Consider the following 10,068-nt stretch of genomic DNA (forward strand, 5'->3'; position numbering starts at 1 on the left):
GTGGCCTCCTGCAGGGTCAGGTGACGTGCGCTAATCTCCTTAGGGGCCTGGCGGGGCTCCGGGGCGGTCATGTGCATGGGCCACGCCACGGCTCGGCTGCCCCGGGCTCGGCTGGGAGGACTCAAAGGAGCTCATTGTTCGGGCCGGAAGGAGAAACTGAGGTGGCAACAGCAGCAGGAGGCCAAAAACGCCGGCCCGGGGCCTCCATCCCAGCCCCAGGGTCGCCCCGTGGACAAGCCAGCCCCCCTGTCTGGCCTTTCGGCTCTGGGCTGCCGCCATGGAGGGGCAGGCAGGGGCACTGCCGGTCAGCACGGGCTGCCCCATTCTCTTGCCTGGCCCTGCAACCTGGTCTGGGCCCCTTCAATGCTCTGCTCGCTCTCCTGCGCCTCTCGCAGCCTTCCGGGACGCTCGCCCTGCCCTGCTCCCCACGGGATCCACCCTCGGCGTCTCTCCCCAGCTTCCTGGGCGTGCCGACGGGTGGGGCCGGAGCCTGCCCCTGCCATCGGGAGCTCCCTGCATGCGGATGGGCTGGTACGACACACCCTCTGTCGTAGCAGAGCCATGGACTGATTAGAGCTGGGGACTGGGGTGTCCGGACTCCTGGGTTCTCTTCCCAGCTCTTGGAGGGGAGTGGGGTCTAGTGGTTAGAGCAGGGGTGGGGTGTCTGGGTGTACAGGAGAGGGGGCCTGGAATTAGGACTCCTAGGGCCTAGCCTTGTAAATGTAGCACGGTGCTACCTCCTCTGCTGCTCTTTCTCCACCCCTCGGAGTTTTCCTCCCGTCCCTCTCCCCAGAGTCACACGGCCCCCGCCTGCAGAGCGCCCACTGGATCTCCTGCACACAGACCCCTGTGTCACTTAGGGTCCTCCTTGGACTTGAACTCAAACATCCCCGATCCTATAGAAGCTCAGCCTCTGGCCCTGATCCCCCCTCGCTGCCCTCTGTCCGCAGCCACCACCCTCCCCGGCTCCGATGAGCCCGACCTAATCCTGACACAGAAACATTCTGTTTGCGCCAAATGTATTTTTATCCTCTTACTGCTGCCTGTTTCCTGTTTATAAAGACCCCTGAGGCGCTGACGTGAGCCTGGCGGCCTGGAATCTGGGCTCCAGGGCTGTGTGCAGGGCCTCGGCTTGGGGGTTTTACTTACCGTGTCTCAGGAGAGGGACGGTCCCGCTCACAAAACCGATCCCCAAAATAGAAAGAAAGGAGGGGGGTCTAACCCTACCGCCAAGGAGCTACCGTCTAGTAATCGAGTGCTTGGCACTTCATACATGTTATTGGGGACCCCTGGGGTCCATGGTGACGGACAAGCCCTGCCCTGAAGGGTTAATGTCCTATGTAGACCCACAGAGAAAGAAGAGAGGTGAAGCCACTTGCCCAAAGTCCCACTACAGATTAATGGTAAAACTGGCATTAGCATCTCCTGAGTCCCATCCCAGTACCCTGTCCGCTAGCCCCTGAGCCTTTCGGCGCACACACCTGCAAAGGGGGGGCAATTAAGTGACTGATGAATTGGGTATTTATGCTGAGCTGATTGCTGGAGTAGGACAAATGGTTTATATGAGATGATGGATATTTCGATTCTATAGCTCGATTGGAATACATTAGCTATGAAGATAGGGATTCGATGAGATGAGAGATTAGGTGATAGCTAGCAACATGAGCATTTAGACTGAACGATAGACACAAGAGGGACAGATTAGATTAGCTAGAACGGCTGATGGATGACAGAGCAGAGCAGATCAGTGCAGTAGATTAGATGACTGATAGGTGATAGATGAGTCTGAATGACAGATGAAAAGCAGACTGATAGATTAGACAGAAGAGAGATGATATTAGAGTAGATGGCAGAGAGATAGATTAGAAGGATAACGGCTATAGCAGGGTGGCCAAACTGTGGCTCGCAAGCCACATGCGGCTCTTTTACAGTTAAAGTGCCCCCCCATAGGCCCCCTTCTCCACCTACCAGACTGGAGGTGTGTGTGGGGGGAGCTCAGGACCTCTGCCTTGCAGTGGGCTGGTGGGGCTAGGGGCTTCTGCCCAGAAGGGAGGGGAGTCTTGGGGGCTTCAGCAGGAGCATGGCTGGAGCCCCGGCAGGCGCCTCCCCAGGTACTGAAGCCCCAGCTCTTAAACTTCTGGAGATTGTCGTGTTCGGCTCGGCGGGTCAGTACGTTTGGCCACCCCTGGGCTATAGTCCAGTACTGTACTTGGTTGAGTCAACTAAACTATTGATGGATGAAAGTAATATTTAATATTTTAGATGATACATCACCAGATTCGACGCAGTGCTAGATCAGATGATTGAGAGACAATGATTTTAGACGATAGGTTCAATTAGATTATTGTCTTCTAACATCTCTGTCATGGTAGCTGTGAGCCCGGACTGAAACAGCTGTGTTGGCAGCAGCCCCAGGTCTAGGCGCAGGTTCTACTAGCAAAACAGCACTTTACAGGTCTCGCTCGTTTTGTTTGCGGGGTGGAGGCTGGAATAAATGACCCGGTAAAAGCACGGCTTTGGCAGTGTAAAATGCAGCCACAATGGGAACAGTTAACTGGCACATTGTACTGGGATAGGTGGATCGGTGAAGTGCCCTGAGTGTAGACATAGCCGTGGGCTTCGAGTTTTCAGACGGGACAGAAATAATACTAGACTGGGAACATACAAGCAAAATATCACGAGAGAAAGAGAAAGAGGTTCAGTGAGCTGAGAGCAGGAGCTCCTTGCGTCTGTGTCTTCTCTGCCTGGCCCCGCGTTTATAGGGTTTACGCCCCCTGTTTTCCTGCTCCGTCATGACGAGGTGACATCGTGTCGTGACCTTGCAGTGCTGCTCCCAAAGGAGGCCCAGGCCCGAGCAGTGAGCACTCAGCGCCCACCTTGGGAGCCAGATTTCCAGAGTTCAGCGCCCCAGCTGGGCTCGTCCTGTCCAGGTTCCTGAGCAGCCTTTGGAAGCACAAAGGAGAAGGTTGGTCCCTAACACACGACACCACCCCAGGGTTTTGTTCCATGCCGAGCCCCGGTGCATGCTGGGAGCAGGCTTTGCTGGGTTCTGCACACAGCTCAGCTGGGAGTGGTGGAGCTCAGTGGGCCTGATTCTCCAGCCTGTGCAGCCCCTAACACCGGGGTAAAGCAGGTGTCAAAGGTGATGGGGATGCAGGCACCCTCTGCCCTGCGGTACAAGGCAACACAACCGGGCAGCGGCGAATGGGGCCCATGGCCCAGGCCCCTCACTCTGGTATCCCTGAAACCTGGGAGGTAACAGACACCCACACTTCCCTCTGCAGCTGAAAAGCCCAGGGGGACTTTTAATCAGGATCCTGCCTAGAGTCTGGGACCTTTGGGGCCAGGTTCTGAACAGCATTTTAGGCGCCTAACTCCCATTGCAGTGGGATTTCAAGGGGAGTCGGTACCGGTGAGGAACTGGACCTTACCAGCCTGCCTCCAACGCCGCACCGTGTTTAGTGGTAAAGAGATGGAGTCGTCTGGTGAGGTCTGGACACGGGTTCAGGCACTGCCTGCCCCATCTCAGTCCCCTGTGGTCCCCTCCAGCCTCTGCTCTGCCTTGATTCGGCGACACGAGGAGGGTGTAACTTGCCCGGCCTGGCTCATGGTGAGCAGTGACAGCCCCAGTGCCTGCGTCAGAGGGGAGCACAGAGGCAGGACTTGGGATCGCTGTAGCAGGGCCCTTCCACCAACCACCCGATATTGCAGGCCCCGGGAAGCCAGAGCCGCTGCCTGCAGGCAGGCGGGAATCTCGCACCCAGCTCCCCCAGCCTCCTGGTGCTCCCCTCATCCCCCACATGGCTGGAAGAGCTGTCCCTCTGGAAAGCAGCCAGACCTGAGCCATCGAGGGCCTGTTTCAGACAGGTTGAGCAGCTCCAGCTCCCACTGGAGGGCGCTCAGCACCTCTGAAATGCCAGCCCATGAAGGCTTGGAGGTTGGTGGCACATGGGAGAAGATGGGAAGTCAGCACAGTGCGTGGAGCTTGGTCTGGAAATTCCCCCTCCAGCCCGTTCCATTGAACAGGGGTAACGGCCACACTCCATCCCGGGTGACGTGGTCTCCAGGAACGGCCCGTGGCTCAGCAGGGTGAGGGGCCCAGCCTGGTGGCGAGAACGCATCGGGTCCAAGAACAAGACATGGCAAGGTGGCAAGCTGAAACAGATCAAAGAAAGGCTTTTACACACAGTGCCCACAGAATCTGTGGGACTCACTGCCACAAGCTGTTGCTGGGGCCAAGAACTTTGCAGGCTTTAAAAAGGGATGGGACATTTCTGTGACGAACGAGACCATTGAAGAGTAAATATTCAAAAATAAACAGGAGCTTTGGCAGGGAGATAAATCAAGATGCTTCAGGGCATGGGCGGACCTGTAACTATTGGGTCAGGAGGAAACATTCCCTGGGGGCTTCTTAACCCATCCACTCCAGGGCTTTTCCAGCTGCCTTGGAAGCAGCTGGGGTGGGCCAGTGTTGGAGATGGGATAGATGGGTCCTTGGTCCAGTCCGGATTCCTCTGGATGACTGTGCTGAGATCTGCAGCAGTTAGGAAAAGCCGCAAGCTCTCGGTTAGCCCCGCATGAGATGAGGGCAGACCAGCCAGTGCCCCATGTCCCTTCATAGCTGCCAAGACCAGCAGGACAAGGCATCCTGATCACCCCAGCTTAGACCCCTGAGCTGGGGGACAGGGGCCTCCTCCATCAAGGGTCCATACTCCGGTATTCTCTCCTTGTGGTTAGGGGTCTGGGGTGCCAGGCGGTGATCCCAAGTGGCTGCTTGCTTTGCTTGTGCATCAGGCCGGTGGAGGCTGAATACATCTCCCCCTCCCTGCCACTGCCACCCCCTGGACTCCTCGCTTCCCCGGGCTGACTCAGTTTCCCCATCCAGACCAGGGTCCCATTTACCCTGCCTCTGCCCACTGCTGGCGGGGATGGTTAATGCCCGGGCCATTCCCAGCTCAGAGAGCGGATGTGCATGGCGTAGGCATCCATCATCTCCTATCCACATGGCATGCTCCCCCGAAGGCAGTTGGGCCGGCGCCGGCCTGCGGGGGTGGTGCTGGAGGAGCGCAGCATGCTTCGCCACAGCCAGTAAATGCTCCAGCAGTGGGGGGGGTTCGTTCCCGGTTAGGTTAGCACGGGGCATAAATGAGCCCTTTGATGGCTTGGGTCTGCATGTTAGTCATGAGACCCCGTTCACAGGCCGAGCCTGGTCATGGGACCCAGGAAACTGAATTATGGCCTCTTAAGGAGCTTTCTGTCTTTCCCCGCTGTGGTTTTCACGTGCTTGTCATATGAACAAAGACGGTATAAAAGGGTGAGGGCGGGGAGGGAGTCCAGCAGGGGCTCGGGCTGGCGAGAGGAGACCCAGCCAAAGGGAGGAGGGGGGACACCAGGGCGATGGGCTCTGCAAAGCACCAAGGGAAGATGGAGAGAAAAGCGAAAATCCGCCTGGCCTCCCCCCTGCATGCTGGCGGACGAAGCTGGCGTGAGTCTGGCCTCCCCAGGGCTGTGGGTGAGGCCGCGGAGTCCAGGTTTCTGCATGGTTCAGTAAGTCCTGGGAGCGCTGGCTGCATTGGGCGGACGGTGATCAGGGCAGCGGCGTTGGTTGGGTTTCCCAAGCTAGAGGGCAGGGGGGTCGGTGTGGGTGGAATATAATCCAGGGTGAGTGCAGCCCCCGCCTTTCTCCCCAGCCCCTGGCACCACTCGCTCTCTGGATGGGTCGAGAGAAGAAATGTTGGCGTTGGAGGGGAGGAAGGGGCTGCTTGTCTGGCATGCGGCTGGGCACTCAGGGCACAGGGCATGGCTCTTATCCTCCCATTGGCTGCCTGGCACTTCCCCAACCGGGAACCCAAAGGGCACAAGGCGGTGGAGCCTCCCAGCTGATCGGAATTCCCCCGGCTCTAACGGCACCAATATGCCTCAGCCACCAGCCGCCATCCCTTGCCCTCCCAGCTGATATACGGGACCCTGTGCCAGGAGAGAAGCCACTGGATGAGGGTGGGGCTGTCTGGGACTGAACCGAGCAATGGCTAGTAACCAGAGCTGATTCCTAGCTCTGCAGCCACACGGCCAGGGAGAGCAGTGGGTGGAAGAGGGCAGCAGGATCCAGGATGGAGAGTGGAGCAGCCATCTGGCCCTGTATATTCTGCAGAGATGCTCCAGCCAGGTCAGTCCCATCCCTGGCCCATTGGGGTGGGAGTTATCGCCCAACGGGCTGGGGGAGTGGTAGAGAGGGGGCAGAGGCAGCACCCGTGCCCTTATCACGCCCTGTCTCTGTGCTTGCCGGCTCAGCCAGGAGGGGATCACCTGCCCCAGGGCCCATGAGCTCTGCCCGTCCCCGTGGAGGGGACGGGATGGTCTTGCAAAGGCAGGCGGATGGTCCCCCAGGGCTCGCCGGCCACGCAGCAGCAGCCGGCTGCCCGGGAAGCCCCTGAGATGGGGCAGAGACTGGAAATAACTCGACATCTGCCCCTTCCTCAGCAGGTACCCTGGTCTCTGCCTCCCCGCCGAGGCCTGGAGACTAGGGCAGAGGGAGCTGCTGGAATCCCCTCAGCCCGGCTCATGGAGTGTCTCAGGGACGTGGCCCCACGCAGCGGGAGGCTCCAGGTAGACGTGCTCTGCACGGAAGGGGTGACTGAGGGCGAGAGGCTCGGCCGCGCCCTTTCCCTGCTGCTGGGCCAGGCAGCAAGAGCCCCAGCTCCCCCCAGGATCCTGGCGTAGCGCCGAAGCAGACACGCTGTTCAGGCCCAGGCACTCGGCCTCGCCAGGAGAGCAAGGAGCCATTCCCAGCTCTGCTGCTGATTCGCTGTGAAGCAGCCCCCTGCTCCGTGCCTCAGTTTCCCCCATCTGGAACAAAGTTACTGATCTTTAATGGTACCTCACTGGGGCTGTGGGGTCCACAGAGGAAAGACCCTCTGGAAGGGCCAGCTAGTCACATAGGCCAGAAGGGAATAGAGGGGTTCCATTCCCCAGCTCAGTAATAAGGCTGATGAGAGGCTCTGTAGCACCTTCCACTTGTAGGTCACGGGTTCAAATCCAGCTCAGGTGAGACACTGTTCTCGCCAGCCGCTGGCTATTGCTGTGCGAAAGGCCCTGGGAAGCGTTCCAGTCCCTCTGTTAGGGAGCTGCTGTTCACATCTCAACCTTTCCCTTCCTGGCAGCCTTAGCCAAGGAACAAATGAGTCACGGAGGCCAGATTCCTTTGTCTCACCCGTGGAGGGGGCGGGCCCTGGCAGGGCTGGGAAGCCTGCAGTCCCTCTGCCCCTGAGGTTATGGGGCTGCCTGCTGGGGAGGGGGATTTAATTCTTCAGCTCCAGATGGAGATCAGGGCTGGCCAAAACCAGGTACATATTTTCCGTGGCCAATTTTGGAAGAGGTGAACCATTGTTTTCATTTGAAACTTTTTGTGGAATTTCCCGCTTTTTCGACAACCCAAAATGACACGAAACGAAATGAACATTTTTGTTTTGTTTTATTTTGACCACCAAACGCAGGTTGGGTTTTTGCGGGGGGTGGGGGGAGGGTAGGTTTGGGGAGAAAAAGGGGGGAACCCCCCCAAAATACAAAAAGAGAACATTAGAAAAAGGAAACATTTGTTTTTCCTTTCGAAAAACCGAAAGGAACTGAACATTTCCAGTTTGCGCTGAGACTAAACAATCTGGCGTGTTTAAGCCAAACACTGGAACATTGACAAGGAACCCCAAAAAATTGCAGTCATTTTTGTTTCTTTCTAAAATCTTTTTTTTTTTTTTTTACATCAAAATAACTCTTCCCTGACAAAATGTCTCCTGGCTCTGGATGCACTAACAGCCCTAACTCCTCTTGCTGCTTCTCTCAGGGTCCTCAGTCCCAGCCTGGCACATTTTGCCAGCACTAAATTCACTCCATATGTTAAAAAAGTGAATAACGAAAACTGCTGCTGCTCCGTGGTTCCTTCTAGGTACCACTAGCCCGAGCCGGGTTCTAGTCCTGATTCTGCCACAGCTTTGCTGGGTGAGCTGGGGTGAGTCGCTTCACCTGCCTGTGCCTCGGTTTCCCCAGTTGCACAATGAGGCTGGCCTTGGTAAAGTGCTTTGAGGTCTATGCATGAAACATGTTAAGAGCTAGAGGTTGGCGTTAGCTACGTTTGAAGCTCAGCACAAGGTAACAGGGTGGGGAGCCAGACAAGAGACGAGTGGGGAGCAGAGCAGGGTTGCTGGGGGGGCGGGGGAGACAAGGCCACACAGGAAACGCCAGGATTTGGACGGGGTGGGGGATGATTACTGAAGCCCAGCTCTGCCTCTGGGCATTACCCCCTTGTTCACCATACAAGGTGGTGGATCGGCACAATCTGGAGTGGGTGTAAACTGGTTGGTCACCATAGAAACCAGATAAACTCCTGATCTCTGATGGGAGTGCGGCGGCCAGGGGGGATTCCAATGAGTCTGGACAATTTCCATCCCCTCCTTTGCTCCGCCAGCCCCCCTGCCAGGACAGGCTCTGGGTCGGTCTCTGCAAGTCGGCAGCCTTGGGAATCTCCCGCCCAAGCCCAATCTTTGCAGAGACAGGACCCCCCACACACTGCCGGGCCCACCCAGGAAGCTCAGGCAGTTTGGACTTGTGCCCAGATGGTGGCCAGAGACTCGCGGAGCAGTAAGGACTAATGGGCGTCACAGGACCCCCTGATGTCCCGATCTTAGGGACTTTGTTTTATTGCACAACTATACCCTCCCCCACACCCCCAAAAAGTGTGGATTTTTCTCACACGCTCTCTGGCCACCCTAGATGTGTGGGGCCTGGGGAACCCTCTCACGGTGGCTCCAATGACAGCACTACTGAGTGCAGGAAAGTGCCTGCTGGGCAGTGCTCCACAGGCCGTGGGGTGTCTCTGGGCTTGGCGAGGGGCTGGGAAAGGCTGGGGGGTTGGTAGCCGACCTCGAGGCCTCCAAGCCACTGCGCTACACCCCGGTCACAGGAACAAGGGCCTGGAGTCGGGGGTCACTCGATCCTGGCGCCTGGGTGGGCAGGGTGGCTCCTGCCCACGCTGCACCGAACCGCGCGCTGCCCAGCGGCCGGTGGAAATTCACCTGCGTTTCAGCCCTCCGGTTTGCAGCCCTGCCCAGCCTGGGGGTAGCCCCCCCCCCAGCCCACGAGGCTCGGGGGCCCCTTGAGAGCACTGGACACATACTCTTTGCACGCCCACGCCTCCTTGCACACACACGTATACTCACACACACAACCTGTCACTCTAACCACCTCGCACTGGTGCTTTTTTTAACCTGGCTCATTTCTAGGAAATAAGAGATTTACGGCCCTTTGTTTATTTTCTTTTGCAGCTGTGATGCTGAAGGGGCTTCCCGCCCCCTTCCTCCTCGCATCCCCTCCCCCCTTGGGTCCTTTTCTTCTCCCCTTCTCCCACCTCTCTTCTCCCCCCCCCCCAACCCCGACTTTTGCCTTCCCCTGGCTTGGGACTCTGAATCCCCTCACTGTCCCCGCCCCCCATCCCTGCCCCGCATCTGTGGAGCAAGCGAGGGCGATTCGAGGAAGGGCACCGAGTTCCCGCCGCGAAAGGCCTCGCCGGTGCGCCCTGTGAGCTTCCCTTTGTCATCCTATGCCTGAGAGATGCCTGGAGGCTGGGACGGTGAAGGGAAGCCCACGTGGCTGCCAACAGCCCTCACCAGAATGGACCTGATATGAAGACACGGGAGCCTCCCTGCCAGCCAAGACCAGCCCTCCCGCGAAGGGCAGCATTAGGAGCCTCCCCTCCATCCTGGCCACTGGAGGGTTTGTCCTACCCAAGGCGGCTACCACAGGGAGATGGGGTAGGGGGAGCATTTGAGCCAGTCCGTGACTGGGCATCAGGCGGCGCAGAGCTGTTCTGCTGACTCATCCTGGCGACCAGATCAGGTGGGTCCCACTGGGCCCTCTCAGGTGCAGAGAAGCCCGAGAGTTTCCCAGAAGTGAGAGAGGGCACATCTACACTGCAAACTGACCTGGGCTCTGAGACTCAGCCCCATGGGTTTTTCTTTGCAGTCTAGATGTACCCAGAGAGACAGAAGGAGGGGCAGGGGGAAAGAGCTAGGGTGCTAC

This window comes from Mauremys mutica, chromosome 24 (genome assembly GCF_020497125.1).
Source record: "Mauremys mutica isolate MM-2020 ecotype Southern chromosome 24, ASM2049712v1, whole genome shotgun sequence".
Classification (NCBI taxonomy): domain Eukaryota; kingdom Metazoa; phylum Chordata; order Testudines; family Geoemydidae; genus Mauremys; species Mauremys mutica.